The sequence below is a fragment of the Temnothorax americanus genome, unplaced genomic scaffold (genome assembly GCF_048541705.1).
Source record: "Temnothorax americanus isolate GAGA-0224 unplaced genomic scaffold, ASM4854170v1 Scaffold24, whole genome shotgun sequence".
Lineage (NCBI taxonomy): Eukaryota > Metazoa > Arthropoda > Insecta > Hymenoptera > Formicidae > Temnothorax > Temnothorax americanus.
Genome location: NW_027509381.1, coordinates 2,821,692 through 2,846,142, shown reverse-complemented (window position 1 = coordinate 2,846,142; position 24,451 = coordinate 2,821,692). Strand labels below are relative to the sequence as shown.

At 36.5% G+C, this 24,451-nt stretch overlaps 1 protein-coding gene across 7 annotated transcripts in view; it reads left to right on the top strand.

The window, feature by feature from the left end:
• The window catches only part of Fife (regulating synaptic membrane exocytosis protein fife), a 164,736-nt gene that overhangs the window by 1,212 nt on the left and 139,073 nt on the right, over window positions 1-24,451 (top strand). The window lies entirely within an intron of this gene.

Sequence of the window (24,451 nt, the reverse complement as noted above, 5' to 3'; positions counted from 1 at the left end):
GCTATAATTGATTACGAACCATCTTGGAGACAAATGCGTACAGGATTTGAGAGTGACGGTCGCGCGAGATAGTGCATAATCTGTGTAAAGGTGGCGAGGCACGTAGTAGTTTCGGTGATCAATATTCAGGTGTGAACTCGTTATAACTTGCGACGATATAGGTAGTACAGGTTTAGGTAGGATCAGACCAGAAGATATGTTCGAGAGCATCGATAATGCTCGGTCGCTCATAAAAAAAATAATTACGAGCAAGAAGTCCGATCATTTTGCTCGTCTAAAATATATTTTCAACCCTGACGGCCATTTTGTAAATTTTATGCGGCTTATAACATATTTCGAAATGAGAAAATAATGCATTTAAGTCCTACGTGCAGCGCATTATAATATAAAAATCACTTTATCTATAATATTATCGTCATTTATTTTCGTTCTTTTTCATCCTTATGCATAAAATTTATTTGTCATGAAAGAACAAAGAACCGAGGAAGTCAATAGATCTTTAGATAGATCTTTAAATAACTTTCCGTAGTTTTGTAATTTTCATTTTGCAAAATACAGAATTTAAGATGAATAAAATTAAAAAGGATAAATTCTGCGATCATAAATGTGTTTTTTTCAGTCGAATTTCAAATGTTATTCTAATTATTATAATTATTAACCGTGACCAAGTAACAGGTTGACGGCAGTAAATCGCAATTTTGCGCCTCGTAGACGTGAATATCCGATAACGATCGATTTGCTGCGAAATGCAGCCGTTTGCTTTCCGCGACGGTTAATTAGGTGATCGATGACAAGCGACGGATGATGCTTGGCGGTTTCCGCGGTCGGTCTCGGGGCCGCGCCAACTTGTTATAAGAGTTGGCGAGTTTCCGTGCCCCTAAGTAACAGGTTGCCTCGGTCGCAGATTAGAGCGGAGATTTGTTTCGCGTCTGTCTCCGTTGAGCGCGAGTATATATATACGATACGTAATTAAGTTACACGCGTAACAGGCGAGGGCAGGGTCGAGCTCGGAGAGCTCGGAGTTACTCCTATAGTCGTCCTTCGCAGCCGGGATCACGCCGCTCCATCTGTGTCGCGCTGCGTATTTTATGTCTTTCTTAACGACGTGCGATCGAGTTCGCTCGATCCAAACCGTTAATCTTCCCGTAAATTGGGAGTCTTTAAGCGCATTTGAGTAACAGGTTGGCGCACTCAAATCCAACGTTAGATCTAACAAGACAGTAGTTGCGACTGTAACGTTAGGTCTATTAAGACAGTAGTTGCGACGCTTCGTGACTATAATTGCATGAACCGCGCGGCGGTTTGTGCAATTAGCGCGGACACGAGGGTTAACACCGTTTGAAAGAATTTACAGGTAGTTTTGCATTAAACAACGTGTTAAATATCGCATACATTTTGCATTAATATATAACAAATACACGTTTTATCGCTTAAATATGCGTATTTAATTACAATTTGTTATCATTATCGTCAAATGTAAAGAAAGTTTATTTTATCACGCGGTTCTCGTCGTATATTTCGAAAACACAGAATAATTATTGTAGAAATAATGATTTTAAATATCCCATGAGAAATTATATTTCAATATTAAATCGGGGATATCGTCACATTTTACTTACGTATATATATAATTATATTTGCTTATATATTGATTGTCTTTTTTAGACACATGACCTTAAAGAGCTTAGAGCTTGCACACTTGGAGCTTACACACGCAGAGCGTTCTACAGCTCTATGAAACTTTTCTTGTTTCCTGCGCCATCCTATTATGACGCTTATTGTCCTTATTGTGACGACATAAGAAGCGGAACCTCTTTACGTGATCCTGTGTGAACTTACGGCCTGAATACGAAGAGTGTTATCTAACTTATACGTGACGCCGAGAGATATTATAGCGATGACGGTATTATCTTAATCCATATTGTCTCTCGTTTATACAATAACGATTCCGCGCTCTTTACTTTCCCGATCGGTTGTTCTTCTCCGAGAATTTAACGGCAAATGAAGCAAATCTGAGTAGTCGGAGAAATGCACGTCGATAACGCAATATCAATTCCAATATGGCTCGGGAAGATTCCTACGGATAGATTCCTGTGACAGATAATGACTTGCATCTTTCAGGGATCCGGTTCGCTTAATAAAGCCACATCCGAGAAGTTTTTCGTTCTGCTACTGTGAATAGCTAATATTACAACTGCAAACGCACGCGAAATTTTATTAACGCTAAATTTCCGTCGAAAAATGGCGTTTCCGCAAGTTTAATTAAAACGTCAGTTACCACGCGCCGTGTGAAAATGATCGCGTCGGTGAATTATATGAAAAAAAAATCAACGAAATAACCGCATTTCGCGATTGTTGAATGACGGTTGAGGTCGAACGAATCTGTTTGCGACGAGAGAGAACTAGAACCTTTTTCTCGCGCGTTTATAATTCGTGTTTGTAATATTTCAAATTTTACATTCGCTCATCCAATACACGACCGTAAAAATAATTATGTTAACGAATGTATATATGTAAAATAAATTATAAGATACATCCGAGGAAATCATTGACGTGACATATTTTGGTAGACAGTAATATCTAGTATTGTCAATTGTAGAATTATATTTTATAGGTACTTTCAATTTCGAGCGAAGTATTATTGATTAAAATGGGAGCAGTTGCTCAACGGAGCTATATATGTTAGAGTGAAAGTCGCGTAGTCATCGTGACCAAATTTTTGAAGCGGCAGCGGTTTCGTTATTGGTAAAGTCAATAGCGCGGCTTCAATAAGCGATGTTAACGTGGCCATTGCACAGCCAATCGAGAACCAATAAATTTTCGACGTAACGTGCACACAGAGTGCAGCCGTTGGCGAGATGCCAATGAAACCGGCGCGTGGTGTTCTCACAAAGGTATAATGTTTCCGCGGCGCGGCGCCTTTTCTCATTTCGCAAATTGGCTTCCGGATCACGATTCAAACCCGCGAGGCCGTCGCGCTCTCTCGCCGCAGCCGCATCCTATCTCCCGGGAGATTGCACGCGCAACTTCACGCGGGCCTTTTATGGAATTTTCTCATCGACCCAAAAAAGCCAGTCCGAGTGGCGGCGCTTTTACGTCAGCGCGGGGGAATATAAAAAATCGTCGAAATATTTCCCGTCACTTTCCAGATTCCCGTCGGGCGCTGTTACCGCCCGGAAACGAAGTGTCGACACACACGCAGGACTTATTCCGAATAATGGGCGCAAGCTTTCTTATTTACGGTCGCGCGTTCGCGCGCGCACGAGTTATCGAATAATCTCTGGAAACTCTGCGAATCTGCGAATTGCTTCGCGCAGTGAAAATATTGAACTCTCGCAGAACTTGTAATTTTTTTCCCTGTATATAACTTTTGAAAATTGGACGGGGTTGCATATGATTGTGTTCAGGCATAAAAATGTTAACTTCGCTCGGATGTCGCGTGGATATCAAACGAGAAATAACGAAAATAACGGATTTTTCAAAGTGGACGAGAGAAAAATTGAAACACTGAGAAAAATAAGTGATTGGACAATCGTTCGAAAATTAACCGCACTGGGTATTCGATAACTTATTCAATCGGAATTATAAAAAGCCGATGAAGGCCAAAATAATGTCCGATCAATGATATCCAGATATCATTGATATTAATTGGATATCATTAATCGGACATTATTTTGGCCCTGATCGGCTTTTTATAATTTCGATTGAAAGTTATCGGATTACCCGTTTGTTAATTTTCGAACGATTGTCCGATCATTTAAACCTGGATTTTTTTCTCGCAGTGAACATTTAACTCTCTCCGTCAGCAATCATTTTTTTTACTAACACCGTCAGCAAACACTGGGTGGGCTTTTAGGTCCACCCTGTGTTATTTTTATGTTCTAGGCTTTCAAAAAGTCCAAAAAAATTCCGAGTTACTTGCCAACGTCTCTACTACATCCAATAGGTTTTAAAGCCAAATATTAAGTTCAATTGCTTATACAAAAGTGGAACGCAAATAAGAAAAAAAAATGGTATTAACTTTTTTTGCTTAGAAATAAATTTTTATTGTAAAAAACTGTTGGTTATAGCTATTCTTTCGCTTACATTTCCTTCCATATATTATCTCACGGAAAAACGTCTGATGCGATTTTGGAAACTTAACGACTCGTGTGGCACAACGATTGAGTTGCCTTGAAAGTTGAGCCGCAACAACAATGACACTCAAGCATATATTTTGAAGAAGCAAGGAGAATAGTACGATTTATGTGAAACGAGGTTGGTCAAACACCGCTATGAATCTCACCTCGGATCTCGTTTTTCAAGACCCTCATCTGAATGGAAGAAGGTCAGGGTTGGGTGTCACCGTTCAAAATACAAGCAATTTCCATGCAAGTGCATCGGTTTCGAGAAAGATTCGATGCAAACGAACGCAACATGACTGGCTTTGACTTCGATTTTGTTTAACTTGCTGTGTAACTTGTTTGGTTAACATGTTTTGGAGATACATGGCAATATCTCAATTCTGAATTTTAAAGAGTTGGAGTAGACTAATAAAGTTTATATATAATTTCAGAACTGTCTCCTAAATCATGTTTTACAGATTTTGTACATAGTATAGTATATTCCAAAACTGTATAGTTATAATGTATTTTAAAATAGATTTTTTTAATATATTTTTAAGCGCGCCGTATTTTAAAATATATCATGGACGAATATTTTTTAGATCCATAATTTCAAACGCTTTTTAAAGAATTCTCGGTCTCAACTCGAATTTAAACTTTTTAGAGAATTCTCAGTCAACTCGCATAAAAACAAAAAGATAAATGAAAGAATTAAAAAAATTACAAAGAGAGAACGCTATGTAAGTCTTATTTTGTTCCAAAATATCATCCAGCAATCCGCACGTCTATAAGTTTCACATATTTGTTCTTTAAAAGCAATAAATGCAATACGATCAATAAGAAAATTTATTCCGCACACGGATCCCGATCGCAAGTAGCATAACTGCCTAGAACATCCGTCAATTTCGAGCGGGCACGTTTTATGTACGCTATACAAATCAAATTACAACGAGATGTATTCCAAATACGTATGTTCTCAGCTATATATAAACTAACCGCATTATCGCAAAATTCAATAAATTTGACGAAATTCCTTTCAAGTAAAACTCCTTTTCGGAGTGTAGCTAAGAAATTAAACTGTATAGGTACTTATATTCGATCAGTTGGCACACGCAACAGCACGAGACGTTGAAAGACACGCGTAATTGGTTTTGTCAAAAGACACGACGCTTATAGAGCTACGCGGATTAATTTGACTTGCGTCAACGTCAAAAGCTGACACACGTGACGCTCGGTTTCGCCTTCTCGCGTTCGCTATTCAATTTCGTTTGTTCCTTGTCGACGAACATCCGCGCGCGGTCGTGCTCTGGCACATAAAGAAAGATCGGTATTGCCTAAATGCGCACTACGCTTTCCCCGTCCATTCTTCTTATTTTCTTTCTCTCTCTAGAGACTCGCGATCGCTCCAAAGAAGCATTGTCTCACGCAATTCTTCTGAAAGCATCGCGATGGATATTGCGAGGAACGGCGGAGGCGGCGCCGCGACGCGTGCTCGCACAGCTTGTCTTACCCTTAATAAACCACACACAACCGCCCCAGTCCTTGTATCCTTTTGTTCCTTCGCCCGCACTATCTCTCTTGCGGTAGACGAACACATGAAAAATTCAAGCATCTCCGGTCTTCTCGGATCTTCATAGGTTGATAATATGCCGCGCATGGTTATTTGCTATATCCTTTTGAGCGAAGTATCAGTTTTGATTGTGTGTGAGAGTTAATTAACGTTGCGAGAGATAACAAGAAATTTTAGGTGCAATAATGTTGTGGTAATACAGTTTGCACCATACATATATGATTCCCTCTGTGGGTGGACGATAACGCGATGGCGGCCATGTTATGTTATCTTTTCCCTTTACGTAGATTTAATTATTATGCGAGGTCCCCCTAACGCATTTTCTGGATAAGAAAATGTTTTGTGTTAAAAACAATCAAAAATATGTGTTCGAGTTTTGATCGGAACGTCGAAAAAAATTTCATAAACTCATCCCGAAAATCATTTTAATTTCAAATAAATTTTAATTTCGAGGCAAATCGAGCTTCACACGCCATTTATTAAATCTCTGAAGCTTTTAAAGTTTAAAACACTTTAAGCTTGTGAACTGAAGTTAATTAAAAATTTCATAACTTTGGATTTTTCCTGATTTATACATTTAATTTCTAATAGTTAAGTGTGATCTTACTCGAAAACGGTTTACGAACTTGTTGAAAATGAATGTTTTATACGATATTTCGATTCGCCCTTATCAAATGAAACAGATTTGTATACATTTCAAAAGTTCATGTATGTCGGATGAAGAGATACGTGTATCGATTTGCATATGCCCATCCTCGGAACGCTTCAGCGATTATCCTACAAAGAAAGCGTGTCAACTGCACGTCTCGAAATTCCCTTTTTATCGTATGTCATCGAGCTGCCACGTTCCGGCTTATACGCTCGAATTGTGCGGTTTTATTCGTGCATAAAACGGATACGGTACCACGCGTATAACACGTCACTATAATGCAAACAGCGCAGTCAAAGTGTTAATTCCGAAGTATTATACGCGCGCGGTCTCGTTTGCGAAACTACCCCGTAACTACTTCCTTACATTCACTGTGCAAAAATTGCAATTGTGATAGTTAACTTGTTTATTATTGCACATTTCATTCTACCTAACAAAATCTTTTTAGGTATAGCGCTACGCGTTCTCTAAGTTTTCAATATACTCCTTATATAGTGTTTACAATTTTTATTAATTATTTTAAAAGGCGATCGGTTTCTAGGAAAAGACGAGAATGCTACAAGAGTTTTAATAATAGCAAGAACCAATGTTCTAAAGGCTAAACGATGGATTTCTGTGCTGATCAAACTTTTGTCGCGTTCTATCCCTAACAATTGGCGCAATCATGATTCCATAATTGGTTTATACGCGCTTTTTAATACTCGAAACGCTACTTGAAAAGCGAGATATCGCACGTACCGTTGGCGAATGGAAGGGAAAAAAAACCAGTAGATCCTCTTTTACAGCAGCGAATATTCGTTCGCAACGATACCTATTCGGCAAATATAGCAATTGCCCTCGCATCGATTTTTGTACCATCGTTGTTTATTACGCGCTCGCGTTTCATACAGTGTAATTGCTTTGTATTGCGCGGCGCTTTATATATCCGCTAATGAAGATTAATAAATAATAAATGTTCAGCGAGAGAAACTGTGCAGTATGCCATCCGACCAAGTATCACGTATAATTGATGATGCAATACGAGTATTATTTGATATGCTTATACACTGGAGAAAATACAGTGGAAATAGTGGCAAATTTAATTTTGAAACAGAGAAATTTTCCAGAGAAATAAATAATAGAAATAATATATATTTAAGATTTTTTTGCAGAGCGACGATATTTTTTATACTTTTTGAACGTTCTGTATTAAATTAAAAGATTTGCAAGTCTAATCTAATATCTTTGTACATGTGTGTGCTGTGTATGAACTGCTATTGCGTTTTACCAGGTTCTGCAACTTTTTCTTGTCGGAATTCATGAATATACGAGAATTTCCCGTAAAAAAAAATTTATTAAGTCTAATATACAAAATATAAGTTTCCTATTTCTTTTCGTATATTATACGGAGGATGTAATTTACATCTTGACGAAAGACCAATGCAGATAAAGTACATAATTAATGACCCAGCGTTCGCAATCCTCTTTCGAGATTGTAACCGGTTGCCGTGTCGCGGAGTAATTTAACTTTTTTAAGATAAGTTGCATAAGAAATCTGATAGATGTGCGAGACAAATCGTAATCGCGTGCGCTTGCAGTTTAATGAGGTCGCCATCGTAGCTTAAATTAACGTTTCTCGTAAACCGAAGAGCGAATGAGTGCCACGAATAGGTAAATCTCGAATTTACATCTATACAATTCACATCGCAGGCGAGTGACATACGCAGCACGTATCTTTAACAAGCTATTAGGCGCGTTTATGCTTTGTAATATACTAAATTTGCATGTTGAACAGATTTGGCTTTCGTTCTCCGATTTCATTGAATTTCGCTTTTTGCTGAAGCCAATTCTCTCTCATACCGAATCCGCCGTGCGCATTTTTTCCGGTCGTCGCGAGTACCTCGTTCTTGGTGCGCGAAATTGATTATACGTTTTAATCGGATTATAGCTAGAAGCGCAAAACTGAATGACGTAATAAATACTACTTTATGGACGCTCGTTGAATTAAAGTATCGTTGAAATTTCGGATTAGCATAAAGTACTCCGTTGCGACTATATACCTACTCGATAAATTTAATATACTGAAATCAAATTTACAAACAAAAAAAAAGACAGGATTGTTCATATGTTATTAATATTAATGTAGCAAAGTTTACGCGTAATTCGATTCAATATCCTCTCTAAAAATGTACCTAATTGATTCGCGTCAGCTTTAATTATTTGTTATTTTTGTATAATTTTCTGTAAAACCTTGTGTAAGAAAAATAATTCACACAGTCACGTTTGAGATAATTAAAAAATGTCTGTCATATGTACCGTCTGTATTCTTGTCGCTGGAGAATATGTCGAGCGGCACTCGACTTTTTCAGATTGCGCAATCGCATGTTGATTCTGAAAAGAATCGCTGCATTGAAAAGCGAAATCACAACGATTATTTGCGTTCAGACAGCGTATGATTAAAAAAACGAGGAAAGAAATCGTTGCCACGGATATATCGCGCTGAAAAGAGAAGACTTGTTCCTTGTTCCGGGACGCCGTTAACGATAAAACCATATGGCTGTGCTATATACGATTATTTAAACTGTTATTAATGATTATTTTACACATAAATTTTACATTCACATAAATATCATTGAAATTAAAAGATCAGTCTAATTTGTATAAGATTTATAGTCTCAACAGCCGCAATTTATCATTCGTCGTCATAATACGTATTGTCGGGCAAATCTTTGTCCCGCCGAATAATATCTTAAACTCGTAGACTTCCCCAGCTTACTGTAGGTGGTAAATTTATGAGATCGTGGGAAACGCTCCAGCGAGCTCTGGCGTCGGTTGGCACTATTACCATTGTGCTGATCCATGATATTCCCGAATTAATTTTATGTAAATTACCGTGCGCCATCGCAAGTCGCGATCTCCGGTATTTGATGATGTCCGGTGGGATCATGTAACTCGCGTCGCGCCATAACGTTATAAATATAAACTGTCATATTCGAATGAATAAGAACGTTCGTGAAATCATAGCGTAATACGTTGAATTATTATTAATATAATTTAATATGACTATCCCGTATAAAATAATTTAAACATCTCAAATTTTAGAGGCCAATAATTTGACCTGTTTTTTAAAATGCTTCTTTAAAATGTTTTTTTTTTAATGACTTTTTAAAAACACAGTACTATTAAACAGTAAAAATAATACTGTAAACAAATTGAATAAAATAATAAGTCGTCTCTCTCTTTCTCTTCTTATTTAAATATAATTATCTTTTAAAAAATGTACCAACATTTCTTTTACTTCATTATTAATAATTAAAAGCTTATTATGGTTAGTATTCTAAAGCAAAATTATATTCTTTTTAATTTATAGTACTCGACTAGGTTAAATTATTATTTTATGCTGCGCATTCTCGTGTATTTAACTTCACTCGCAGGTTTTTTTTATATTAAATTCGCAGAAATTATGGTTTTGTGAGTTCGTACTTGTCGTTCGTCAAGCCACCCCTGAAAATTACCACAGGTAATTTCCGTGCTGGGTGTGCATCGTCCTGGTTATTTACCGCAAGAAGGTCATCGGTTGACCCAGTTTCCCGATCCGGGACATACGCGCGATCACGCTTTTCTTCTCTCGCTTTCCTCCGCGCATCCGATCTCGCTCCGTTGCCCGCCACGAGTCGGTTCTAAGAACGTCAATTACGCGTCAGAAGCCAGGATTAAATCGAATAAAAATGCAATTACCGCGACACCGAGCGTTTATTGCGAGTGGCATTAAAACGGATAGCAAATGAAACGAGAAGAAACAAGTGGCTGTGGTTGGCTTACGCTTCTCGTGAGTACGAAGTGCTTAAAAAAAGATTAAACAATAGTCTCGATAACTTGTTAGAAATAAGAGTGCGATATATTGATAATTGTGTAAAATCAGAACATGCAACGGAACAAACGTTTTATTGAAATTTTTATTAATAGCCATTTTTATCGAAGTTTTTGTTATGCGTGTAACTTTAATTAAGCATGTTCGTGTCCATCGCTAATTATCGTATATTTTACAGATTGTATCTCCGCAGTATTTCACATATTTTTATGTTTGTTATTATTTCAATTAACTGTTAATATAATTATTTTTTAACATCTTTTACATTACTTAATTTATCTACATAATATGATCTCGGCGCGAAATAGATATATATATATAGGGATAAAAACAATTTATATATTGTACAGATTGCATCTATGCACACGAGAAAATATTTTTTAAAATTTGACTTACACCACTGTGGTTTTTACCCCGCCATATATATTTTAAATTATTTTTATTTTTTAATGAAAAATTTTCAATTAAAACTAACGAGTTGAAATCATTATCTATTTCTATGATTTTTTATGATTTTCGATTTATTGTAGTTCAACAGTATAATATATTTTGCGCTAAAAAATTTCTTGGCAAGCAAAGACATGATAAACTTATATATGAGTCATAGTAATAAGTAAGCTACATATTTTTATTCAAAAATTGAATGTTAATATTAACCAAATTAAATTTAAAATTGCCTGGACAATACACACGCGATACATTTATATCAATTACACAATATATTTATACCAATTTTTGTTAATATTAATACAATAATGCAAAATAAATTTAGAAGTAAGAATAGATCAAAATACATCTTCGATTATTTTTCCGCCGAAGTATTGTTATATTTTATTATTAAAGTGTAATATTCCAAGTCGAATTACACTGCAAGAATTAATATCATTATGTTATACGTATTATTATATATTTTCAGCTTTTGTGGATAATAACAATCTTACGATTATTGGAACTATTTTAGCGTGTATATTGAATTTGCTTTAACGTGGATGGTGCATTATTGTCAACAACATTGTTTCGCAGGATGCAACAAGGCCGTGACGAGTGCCCCAGTTTCGCATTTCAAGGCGCATGATTACTTATTCCCCTCGGAGCGTCGATCGATACGCACCAGACGACGAGCCCCATCTCCGAAAATATATCGATGTGTCATTAAGTTATTATCGACGCACCGTTGATCAATTACAATGAAACGGGCGATTGCACGTTCAATTGTAAATTGGGCACATTTATGTCGCCATTTGATTGTCGAGTAAAGAGAGAATGGTCGACCTAAATCTCACTCGCGCGCGGCGCGGCGCGGCGCGGCGCGGCGGTTTGTTTAGAGAACGTTATCTATTCCTTTTCTCCTTCCTCCTGCCGTCAACTTAGAAAATGATATTTATGTGACTATTAGCACTCCTAAATCACACGCGAAGAGCGGAAGAACGGCCAAAGAAAACTTTTCAACGAACTACCGCCAAGAGAGTCTCTTCTAAAATACTTGCGAGTAGATAAGGCACTTTCACGTGAATTTATCCCGTAAATTCTTTAAGCAGCAGTTTATTCGAATTAAAGATGTAAATGTAGACATTACAATATATCATCAGTTTAAAACTTGAGAGAGATAATAAGAAAGATGTATCAACACAAAGAGCTAAAAAACGTTGAATTACATCACTCATATTCGAACTACAAATATAACACCAGTTTTATATCTTTTAAGTAAGTTGAGTATCCAAGTATAAACAAATGTCACGCGCATAAGAAGTTCTATCGAGCATGTTCGATAGAAGAAGAGTTCTATCATGTTTATTGCATTTTTCCGAGAAAAATATCTCAAAGGTGGGAAGAAGTCGCGCCCAGGGCGCGTAAGTTGTTTGGTAAGACGATACGTTTCTTTTTTCAAACTACTTTCTAGGATAAAAAAGCACGAGGATGAAAGAGGAACCCTCCTTTCCGGATTATTGAAGAATAAAAATATGAGAGTATCATCTCCCAGCCTTAATTGTCTTCTCTAATGATCCTCGTAGGCATATAATTTTCCATTTATTTGAAGTCAAACCGAAGGTAAAAGTCATTAAAATTACATTATATCAGTGTTCAAGTTAAGAATAATGAGAGCTGATGAAACGTGTAAGAAAAAAATTACAAATTTTGACTACTAGTAAGAAAAAAGGATGAATTTTTGAAGCATTACTGGAATAAATTATCTAAAATTTTAACGTGACACATTTGATATACAGACACGAATCGGTCGATGTCGAAAATGAACTTTTATTAGCTCTTTTTGCTGTCGCGACTCAGAATTTATCATCTTCATACAAGCCTGTACAAAATGAGTAAACGAAATGTACGTAATATAGAATGAGTTTGCGTGCTCGCAATTCCGAACACCTGTAGCTAGAACGATCCATAAGCATGCAAACCTAAAATTCATTTGCTCCCTTCTACTTTCATTAGTGTTCGCTGAGAAGAATGACATAACTCGAATAACTTATATTGATAATATTGCATTAATAATTGTGCTTTCCTAATTTTTTTTTGACAACATACTAAGATTCTTGAAAAATAATTCTCATACTTAATTAAATACACCTATCTATTAACTCTTTATCTCATTTAATTAGATCCCAAAAAATTAATTCGCAAAACACTATCAGTCGTTTATAAAATTTTTATAACACATTGATTTAAAAATATTATATTTCTTGATATTTTAAGAAAAAGATTCCAGATCGATTAAATAATCTATAATTAAAATCTATAATTATAATCGTTTATATATATGTATAATTATTATTAATTTCTGATTTATTAATCATGTAATTGGATTACATTTATAAGGGAGTTTAGCAAAATGTTTCAAGCAAAATGCAAACGCTTACAACATCACTGACATCTTTTTTCAAGAATAAAAGTCGACTATAGTACTGGTACTTTCGGACACCTGTAGCTATATTGATCGGCTGGGGTCGGTCGACAGCCCTCGACCTCGAAACCACCCTTTCGAGGCGGGAGCGAAATTCAATCCTCTTTCCCTCTTTACTTCAGTCGCTAACACAGCCTCGGGTTCGATTCGCGCCGAGTTGTTCGGAGAGAATTTTCTTCCGATCAAGAGAACGCGCCTTTGTTATGCGTCATTTATATGTATTTTCAGTGAACCTTGAAAACGCCCTAATATATCGAGCTGCAACTAAAACAATATTGTGATAAAGTGACTATCATCGTGTCACATTTTCGTTACGTCGTATCGAATAAAACGAAAAAAAAAATGTAAATTGAAGATCTACGAATTATTATGTTAATATTACGTATGTCTGTATTGATATACTCATTTCAATAGCGTGACACAACAATGATGGGGCTCTTTCAAAGCCTTTAAATGTTTTTCTGATAAATGGCTCTCGCTTGAATTTTGCAAGCTCGGCCAGGCGCGACACGTGTTGCTTTGTTTTCGCACCGCACGCATAAGTTATTAGCGAAGTTGCCCGCGAGGTTGCTCGTGACCGGGTTGACTTTGATGCTCGATCGAGGTTACCTCCATAGGTTACCTCGTTACCTGCCAAGTATCGTTTCCTCGCGCATTGCATAATACGCGATATCCAGCCGTTATTCCCGCTGCATATTTATAATATCAAAAACAAACCGGCCGGCTCTGAATAATTCACCGTGCGGTCTCTCTCCTTAATACCGCTGTTTGATCATTTTAATATCGAAAACTAATATGATTGTATTGAGCATATTTATCAAGTATACAATAATAATAAAGTAATTCGTATATCTGAAATTCGGATTATATCACCGATATTGATCCGACATTTGAAGACCGTGTCTACAAACGAGCATCCGATGTGTGAAATTTACTTACGCGTAACTGAAGCAAAAATATCGAGCTCATGCTATAAAATTAAATTTACATATCAAACAAAGCTAAAGCATATAAAGACCCTTATGCTGTCTCAAAAAATAAATAATTAATTCTTAATTTCAACATTTATTACGTTTAAATTTATTAAGTTGTGCAAAAAAAAGAGCCTCATTCGCACAAGTGTACGACTTCGTCACCAGTTTCACGTTATCACTCGATGCACCTTTTGTCAGCGTTGAGCAACCGAAGTATTTGTAAATTCGTGGGCGTAGCCGATTGTATCGTGACCCGCGCACGACGTATCCGAGAGTCGTAGTCACGCGAGATTGCGAGAAATTGTCCGTCGTAAAGTTTTCAATGGAGCTTACCGCGGAGTTATCACGCGGGTGCGATCGAGCCGCGCGAAACACGCCGTAAAATACACGCGACGAATGTCGCGATAACATTATCGGACACCAACGGTCTACGCCCCGCCGTGCGTATATCGTTCACGCATCACACCTTTGTACGGACTTTTCCTTTTACGACTCCATCGAGATGCTCTTCGATTCCCTACCCCATCCTTCGAGGGCGGCTATCCGCTCGGCGTATTTCATCCATCATAAAACGCGTTGTGGCGTGCCGCTGTCGATGATAATTTAAGGAAATTCGCGATCTTATTCCGCGAATTGCGCGAGACGGCAGCCGTCTTCTTTCGCGAAAATCTCGCGGGGATTGTTGGCTTGATGATTAATGCGATCTTGTCGGGATTACGTTTGCCGTTTTCGTCTTTTAACAGAAATACAGATTGTATATATATTCGCGCGTACGTGCGCGAGCTTGGTGTGCTGGCGATAGCGCGACGATTTAAAAGTATATACGGCTTTCCATCGATATGACGTTAGCTGAAGAACGAAAATGGTTGGAAACATAAAATGGACGATGATTTATACTTCGCGAGAGCTTTTGTAGTAAATAAGTGTCATAAGACGAATTGTTATATCCGTCCTTTAATCTTTCTATCTTCTATTATCCAAATCGTTCATACAAGCTTATTTATCTTTCAGACACTTTACGGAACTCGCGGACAATTCAAATACACGGTGCGCTCCATTACTTATTAAAAAGAAAAATAAATCAGGTGTGCGCTTGACACTTTGATATTAACTGCTTCTTTTTTACACGCGATCTTGTAATATTCTCGCGTGTTTGCGTTACGGGTAAGTGGACAGATGGATCACGTTGCAAATTGTCGAAAATTCCCCGATTGCAATATAACGGCTTTGATGCAAAAGTTCTTGAATTTTCCATGATGTATACTCTTCCACTTTAATGTCTAAAAGATATCAGCCGCCGACTCTCTCGTGAGTCGGATACGCGACTTTCGAGGACGAAGGATGGTAAAGTGACATGTGATGGAACGACGCATATGCTGGAAATTGCATTGTCAATACTTTCAAAATTTCCGGCGCAACTTAAGAAGCTGGACAACTGATTTTTTTTTAACGCCTCCGCATCATGATTTATGAATTTGGCGTTTGAAATTTCTTTGCGATAAAATATGATCCTCGGTGTAATACATTGTTCGTAACTCTGAAAGCGGACTTTCCTTTCGGAAAGAGACAACCTTTGCTGGAAAAAAAAACGTATTGTGAGAAGCAAGAAAATTTGGTAACGTATTTAACAATACCTTCAATACTTTAGTGCAAACCTTTGCTAATTTGAAAGCATTACAATTTTTGGCAAATGTTTTATCTTCGAAAATGCAAAATAATTTAAAAAACTAAATTTTTTTCCACACAGATAATATCTTAAATCTTAAATATTTTCTAAAATATTTTCAACGTTTTTTGTATTTAAAGTCTAAATCTAAAATAATCTAAAATCTGATATATAAATAAATGTCAAGTTATTGTATAATAAACTGTATTTTCTATTTCGCTTTTTTTAATAATAATAAATTCTAAAAACGTTTCATAAAAATTTTAAAACAATAATCATTTAAGTGGCACATAAACTGTTTTTTTTTTCAAAAATTTTCATTTTTAAATATATGCGCGCTATTATTTAATTGTAAAACGACGTCTCAGAAAATAATAAACGCGAGATTGGTGCTTACAGTCCTGAAAATACAGATCTAAATCTCATCTTGAGCATGGATTTAACTTTAACACGATCTTGCCGAATGCAGGAGCGCCAAACTGAAATTGAAACCACGGGTTTCCGATAAATTGCTGCGAAAAGGAAGCAGCGTCGTGTTGTAACGAGGTGTTCCAAGCGCAACGTAACGAGATATTGTTGTCACGTTTGTCCCCAAAACTCCGGTAAATTGAACCCCCGTTTCTCTTTCAGGGTTCTGCCGCGACACCGCCATTGAAAAAAATATATGCACTTTTTTTATCGTCGTCGCGTCGTTGCAATTCCACATGTGTATACGTCCCTAGGGAATAAGTATGTGAAATATGGAGCTTCCTCGGTCCATCCGATCACGCGGCTATCCGTTCCGTCGTAACGCGACGTTCCTCTTCGCATATGAAATACCAGGTGCACCTGCCTTTTTTTGTTTAACGTTGGCGGACGAACCGCATGCGCACTCAAAATATTGCTGGAATTTCGAGTTAGAGTTCGATTTATTACTCGAGTAACTTCGACTTGAAAATGTCCAAGCCATCTATATATACATATATGCATAAACTAGAATGTCTATCTATATGTTCTATTATCTTCTAAATCTCGTTCTGAACCCTTTGACCGATATAGACCACATTTTGCATAGTTATTCTCCAGACTTCTGCGGAAAATAGGCTATCATGAAACCTGAATACCTCACACACACATACACACACACACACACACACACATCTCCTTCTCTCCAATACTGCACATGTTCTATTATAGATATAAAAAGCCCGACAGGCAACGCTGGATAGCTGAAGTTAGTTGCATATAAATTCGATATGAAGAGCGCGCGTGCGCGCACAATAAAAGAAATCTATTTCAAAGAACTTTAATTCTGCTATTTTATCCAGCATCTCATAAAAGAAAATCTTTATATAATATAATTAAGTAGTTGTTTTTCAAATTCGTCCCGCTAACAAAAAATTATGCCAGAAATGCTGAAAGTTACTAATTTTTTTCTCTGATCTTAATTTTTCGGTAATGATTCGAACATGCAAATTATATCCTAAAAACATCTTCTTGGCGTTTGTAATTCTTCAGTATTGAAATATTCGTAAGATGTGTCAGACCGACTGCTTGTTCGAATAAAAAATCTTTATATTACATCGCTTATGCAAACAGTTTCCTTATGCTTTTCCTCTTATCTTATATAAGACTATACGCGTTACGAGTAATTTATGGGGTTTCGAGGGGCTTTGATCGCTTTTAAAAGGAATAAAAGATACTGCTACTTCTTTCGAAAAAGATGTTCCTTATGGGACGCTATAGATTTCAGGTTAGGACAAAAATTTGCATAATACGCTGTCGGGTTTCAGGACCGATTCGCAAGTGATTGGCCATATAAGCCCTGGGCTCCGTAAAGCGCATATGCGCGTATTTATCTACAGTATACGTAACGCTTACTATAAAAAATGCGCGCATATGCGCTTTATGGAACCCAGGAAAGGTCTCGATTAGACGATTGGATAGGAAGATTTTAATGTTTTTTCGGAATAGGCGACGCAATGCTGCTTGCAGTGAATATTTATATATAAATCGAGATTTAATTTCTCCTATAGAAATCTCAAATTTTTAAATCATATTTTTAATTTTTTATCTTTTATACATTTTTTATCAGAATACATAAAACTTTCTATAAGCGATACCGCAATATCGCTACTAATATGGAAACATTTTAGTGAAAAATATACTATGCGAAGTAATGAATGAATGATGAGCGAATGTCGTGATATTTTGTCGCAAATCTGACATTCGCTTAAAATATTATCGGCTTTCATCTCGAGCACGAATCGCTAACGATTCATTATTATTTACGAGAATTGTGACATCGAATTTGCCGCCACGAATGTAATGAATAATTAACGCGCAATCGAATAAGTATCTCAAGGGCACTTGGCGTTTCGCGCGTGAAAGAATTTATTAATTAATTAATTTACATAATTCCACAAAGTATGTTCGGCTTATCGAGCAGCAGATCAGCCTTAACTATTTGAAGAAAGTCGTAGAGGTGTAATATAATTGTTCTACAAAAAAAGCTTTTCCACTTTTCAGTTGTCTATTTTCTTAATAATTACATCGAAGAATAAGTGAAATGTTGTGCAACAAATAAAACAAATATCAGTATTTTTTATGCATGGAATAACTTAATTGCTTTTTTAAAATTCTGCATAAACTTCTCGCAGAAAAGAGTTTTTTCTCAGAGATATTTTGAAGTCACTAAATCAGTAAGCAATAATTTGATTAAAAAGCCGTTTTTCATTTACGGCAGTGAAATGCAGCATACGTGTTAATTACAAAAAAGACGTAATTAAAAAACAACTAGAGTTACCCAATAAGAGAAGCAAGAGAACAGCGTGCAAGAACATGGTTTTTTTTTTAACTTTTTTCCTACTGTATCGTGCGTATATACGCGCGTTACTCTTTCTTTAAACATCCCTCCAGAACTTTTACAAATACATCTCATGGCCACGCGCGGTGCTAATTTATTAAATTCATTATTTTCTACTTTAACATCTTTTATAATGTGACTTTTTATACTACTACAGAGTTGTAGTAGTACAAAAATTACGGTTGAAATACTCTTGCGCGTTGTATTAGCCGTGCAAATATATCAAACATATAATATACACTCTTATTGTTCATATCTTGTTCATATTCTTGAAATGATAAAAAAAACTATCTAATAGAAACATTATACAAATACGTTACACAAATAAATAAATAAGAACATTGTTTTCCTACTAATTTTTTAATAATATAACAGACTTTTTATAATTGTAGCAATATTTCGACATCAAATTAAGGTAAAGGTACCAATACCCGGACATGTACCTATATCCGGACACCTTTGTTATTTATAAGTATAACGCGAATTAAAATCAAAGATAAAAGTATTTTTTCTTGCAGTTTGAAACTTCAGTTATAATATCCAAACGTTTATTTTCATAAATTTATATTTTTTTAAAGGTATCCAGACACAGATACGTGTCCAGGTATTGGTACATTTCCTAAAGTGTCCGGGTATTGGTTAATAAAATCAAGAGAGAGAAAATAATGTGTTCAGGCAAATTTTCCGCGCAAAAGTCATATTAATGTCATTTTTATGACGAGCATAAAGAATATGAAATCTGCTAATTATACGAACAAATTAGTAATAGCGGAGTAAATGCAAATGAAAATTGTTCGATGAGGCAGACATGCATATTCAACTGGATTATATAGCTGCGTTACTGCGCTCGTATCCAGGCAATATCAAAAAGTGGAACGGTACACATGTATACTTCAAAAATACCAGCAACGTCGACGTCTATTTTGATGATTGACGGTTATACCTTTTGTCATATTTATATAGCTCGATCAAGTTTTATACAGCTCGAAGAGTTAATAAAATTCGAATTCGTATCTGACAAAGTAATACCCGCCTCCGTGACGACCCCATAAAGATCCTTATCTCCCACATTGTGGCTATCACCGCGGTCACAGGAGACGGGAATCAATCGAGATGGCCGTATCCTCTGCCAAAGGTTTCTTCTGCCGTTCTATCCTATTCCTTCAGTTATCTTTAATTTACATTCGCCACTGAATTAGGTATAATCGAATGAATCGATTACACGCGACAGCGTGTAAGGATTCATAAGGATGGATTCTTACTTTCTCACAGATAAATTTATAGCTTTAGTTAGATCGCGTATAGACTATGAATTGACGCTACTGTAAGCTCTGACATTTATACATCCGTTATCTGCCCCTTAAGTTTAATGTTTAATGTTCGATTGTCGTCGCGCGCAGAAATCAGGATAGTGTAATATTTATATGTCATCATATAAAATAAAATAATAAATGAGAATTCAATGATGTATTGTCATTGATTATAAAGTTCATCTTTGCTCTACTTTGATATCTTTTTACTTATCTGATTCTAACATGCATTTTTAACATCAGTTTTTTCTTCTGAAAATTGCGAAAATACATCTTCAAATCTGTCACTTGATTTACTTAATATTTAATTCGAAACTTTTCCTTCAAAAATTTATTTCTAGTTCGCAAATCCTGCTTATAAGAATTGGTTTTAAATTTGGGCTTTTCCTCTGGGAGAATTTTATATTCAAACTCGATTATCGTAAGCTCGATTTTCCGAGTAGAAATAAAATTTTACATGTCTTAAGCTCTAAAAATCGAGAAGAGACAAATACGAAACTCATAGAACAGATCTAAGTTAAAAAAAAAAAGAATTATTCCAAATTTGTTTCTGATGGAATTATGTTAGGGAAATAAATTCAGCATGACGAATATATTTATCACGTTCGCTCGCGATATGTTATTTCATGCAATTTCCCTAGATTTAAATATTGAAGAGCGACAAACTTGTTCATTATATTTACTATGTACATACTATGTCACATTGTCGCATCCATATTTTCTGACTTCGCTGACGGAATGTCATTTGTATCGCGATGATAAAACGGCGTGTATCCTGTGCACGGAGTTGCAGGCGCCGGCAGTACACAGCGGTGCAGGTGTACTGTAAAGCCTCAATTTCTTTTTGTGGGACATTGCGAGAGATGAGTCCGTCATACGCAATATCCCGTTGCGAAGGAATCGACGGCGAAGGACGAGGAAAATGTAAGCTTGCAGAGGTTTCTCGATAGAAGACGGAAGGCGAAAGGCGTGAGGCGCGGGGAAAGGAAAATACACGCGCACGTACACACTCGGCTTCGCCGCCCTGCCGATCAATAGCTACAGGTGGCAGCCATTTCCTAGCCAACGTTAGCACTTGGCCTCTCCTCTCTCTCTCTCTCTCTCTCTCTCTCTCTCTCTCTCTCTCTCAATTCCTCCCTCTCCTCTTCTCTCTCTCTCTCTCTCTCTTTCTCTCTTTCTGTGTCTATCTTTCAACATTATCCTTGCGAGATCACCCACGTTATTACTAACAACGGTGGACAGTGCGAATAAACTTGGCCGAATACGAAGCGAACAACTAATTGTAAGAGTGTGAAAACATTGTCGTCTCTACAATTTAGGTGAGAAGAACATGCAGGGTTGTGTTTAAAGTAAGCATGTTCTCGGAGACTACATTGTAATTAACTATATCAACATATAGAGAAGTGCGAATTGGCGTGGATTATGGAACAAACTCTCCCTTACATAATTATTTTGCAATGTTAATTGTTGCATTATGGAATATGATCTTTCTATCTCTCTTCTATTTTCTGCGCTTAATCTTAAGCTATCCAGTCCTTTGTAAATTTTTAATAGTGTGAGCAAAAAAATTATTTTTGCAAGCAAGAAATAGCCAAAAAAAAAAATAGCAAATAATTTTGGTATCGTTAACTTTTTGCTTTGACGTATGTATATGTTTTTTTTTTTACAATGGCTGGACAGCTTAATCTTTAAGCTATTCAGCCCTTCGTAATTTTTTAATAGCTGGAGCAAAAAAAACTTCAAAGCAAAAAAATAGCAAATAATTAGCAAATTAATTCCATATAAAATTTTTTGTGTTCTAATAATTTGGCTTAGATAGCTTATTATACCTGCGAAGGTACTGAAGCGTATACTAATTCGAGATTCTCGACTCGATTGACTTCCAAGCTCGTATCTCGCAGCGCGATTACAAAACGCACGTGTCCCAGCTGCAGCAGCCTATCCACCTCCGTATATGTACACGCGCGTCGCTTCTCCGCATTATTTCTCGCGCGTCACTGGAAATAGCGCTAAATCGCGGAAACGCGGGCCCTTCGAGATCGAGTTTATCTCGAGGCTTGATTGCGACGCGGAACGAGCTTTGATTGGGCCGCCGGGCCGCCGGCAGTCAGTCAGTCGGGCAGCTTTTAATCAAGTCGATCGATCACGCGACGCGCACAAAAGCTCAGCTCCTTCCGTTTCTTGTAAAAGACGGGAAGCAAGTCACCTCGGGTAACGGCGAACGGGATTAATAAAGGAGCTAATGAACAATGCTGCTGCGTGCCCGGATAAGGAGCGGAGCTTACAAACTCTATCGAGTTTCGGATGCACGCGCGCCGTTTTAGTGATCGGAAGATTGACGAGGGAAAATTGAACAAATCTGCTTAACAGCGATTTCATCATGGATTATGATTCGCTATCAATTGAGCAGTAAATCATTGCTATATCGAGAAGATTGCATTGTACTACAATTTAGTTTTTGAAAGAAAAACGTGCTACGATTTTCGGAGTAAAGATTTTTTTATCGTTTAAAATATTTTATCGTAAAAAAAATCGAATAAAATTTCCAGCCAATGTCGTTTGCGTTTTCATGAAATAAATTAATTTTCACAGCCGCAGTTGATATCCGGAATCGCCTTTTTCTTCAGGAAATAAAGGAACGGTTCTCGACTCGAAGTACCGATATGCGCAAGCCGCGATATCGATTAAAACGCATAGGTATATTGCGATCCATTTCCGTCGGCTTAATTAGAACGGCCACGAGGCCGCCGGAATAAGTCCGTTCCGCCTGTACGTGTATATGTAAATCGGTTGAATTTCCAGCAATATATGCAGCGGAATGCATAGGGCTGATTTTATACCGCAAGCCTCGACCCGAATATTGGTGTTCCGGTCCGATAATAATTAAGGGCTTGTTGGTGCGATCCGATGGACGATATCATGAATTAAACGTTATCGTTCATCACTTCATTCACTTACTGATAATCTCCGTACATCGCGGCTTATCCGTTTTTCGGATTTATATTGTAATAATTTAATTACAAACCTTATGGTGCGCTTATTCCGTTCAATGAAGCTTTATAATTAACTGATACAAACGTGGAACAAATCTTCTCTCTCTGATCATTTCTTTTCCAATTTTCAAATGCAGTATTTTACGCATAATTTCCATATATATATATATATATATTATATGTACTATGTATATTAAAGCCATATATATTAAAAGCGTATAGCAAAATTAGCAATTAATATTTCTAATTAAATCTTGAAATAAGAAAAAATGTAAGCAATTTACAAATGTTTAATATACAAGAAAGATTTTTATCAAAAATTCTTCAGAAGCAAGAAATATAAGTTTAATATGTATATTTCCTTCAATTTGCTTTCTGTATATAAGATTATTTATTTGCTTTAAAAAAGTGGAAAAAGATGTAATTATTTTTTAAATTCCTAAATTCTTTCCTAAAGATGTCAATAGCTCGATATCCTGAACAGGGATAACCCGAAAATAATACTACATGCTTTTGTGTATCATGGTCACATTATTGGCTGGCAATGCATTTTGGCAACATATCGATATCGATATCGTCAACTCACCAAAGTCTTTTCTCCGACCAAAGAATATACGGTTCCTACATTGTTTAAGAACTCGAAGAGATCATTGTTACATCAAACAACTTCCTAAATTCTCACTTCACTTATTTGCGGAGTGGAATACTTGAAGCGGGGTAGAATACGATTTAAGATGTTTATTTACCGGGGGATAAATTTCCGCATTCGGGTCACGTACAACTATCTAGCTCTTGTTTTCTGAAGTCGCGATATGTTTATACAAAGTCAAAGAGAGGGAAATTCAGCGATAAACGGGGAAATATATCACAAACTTGGAATAAATCAGTGTAACTTCAGTGGTGAATAAATCTTTTATTTTCCTCAACAACCTTTCTTTTTCCGTAAAAACTGAGCGTTAGTACGATTCAGTTTTGAACGCGTTTGACCGTTTACGTGAAAATTTTTATTTCTCAAAATTTTACCTTGTTCGCGAAAGACAATTTTTTTTTCGATCGCTCAGTTCTTAATCCTTCTCTCGATGTGTATATAGGAAATGCTTGAGTGCTGCAGCTATTTAAAGTCATCATTAATAATTATCCGTCCTTAGGCACGACACTTTAATACCTGACAGCTTCATTAGCGAACTCTGTTATGGATGACCCTGTCGTAAAAGTTTAGCATCCTTCTCGTTATCCCTTTAATGGACTATACGCTCGTTGCCTTTACGATCTGTTCGACGTTGCTGGCAACAATAACGAATTGCCGTCACAAAATTGGTTTCAACGCGATTTGTTTTCCCTTGTGGCAAATGTAATATTGTTTGTCTTCTAAATATTTTAAATCAATTACATAATATGACGTGCGATTAAAACCTCGTTAAATATCCTCGAAGAAATAATAAATTGCAGATTATAATACTTTTATTAAATATATCTACATATCTTTCTAAAAAAAAATTATATCGCTAGAGAGAACTTTATGGGGCCGAAGAATGGTATTATCTCTATATCTCGGTTTCAATTTATATCAGTGAAATTAA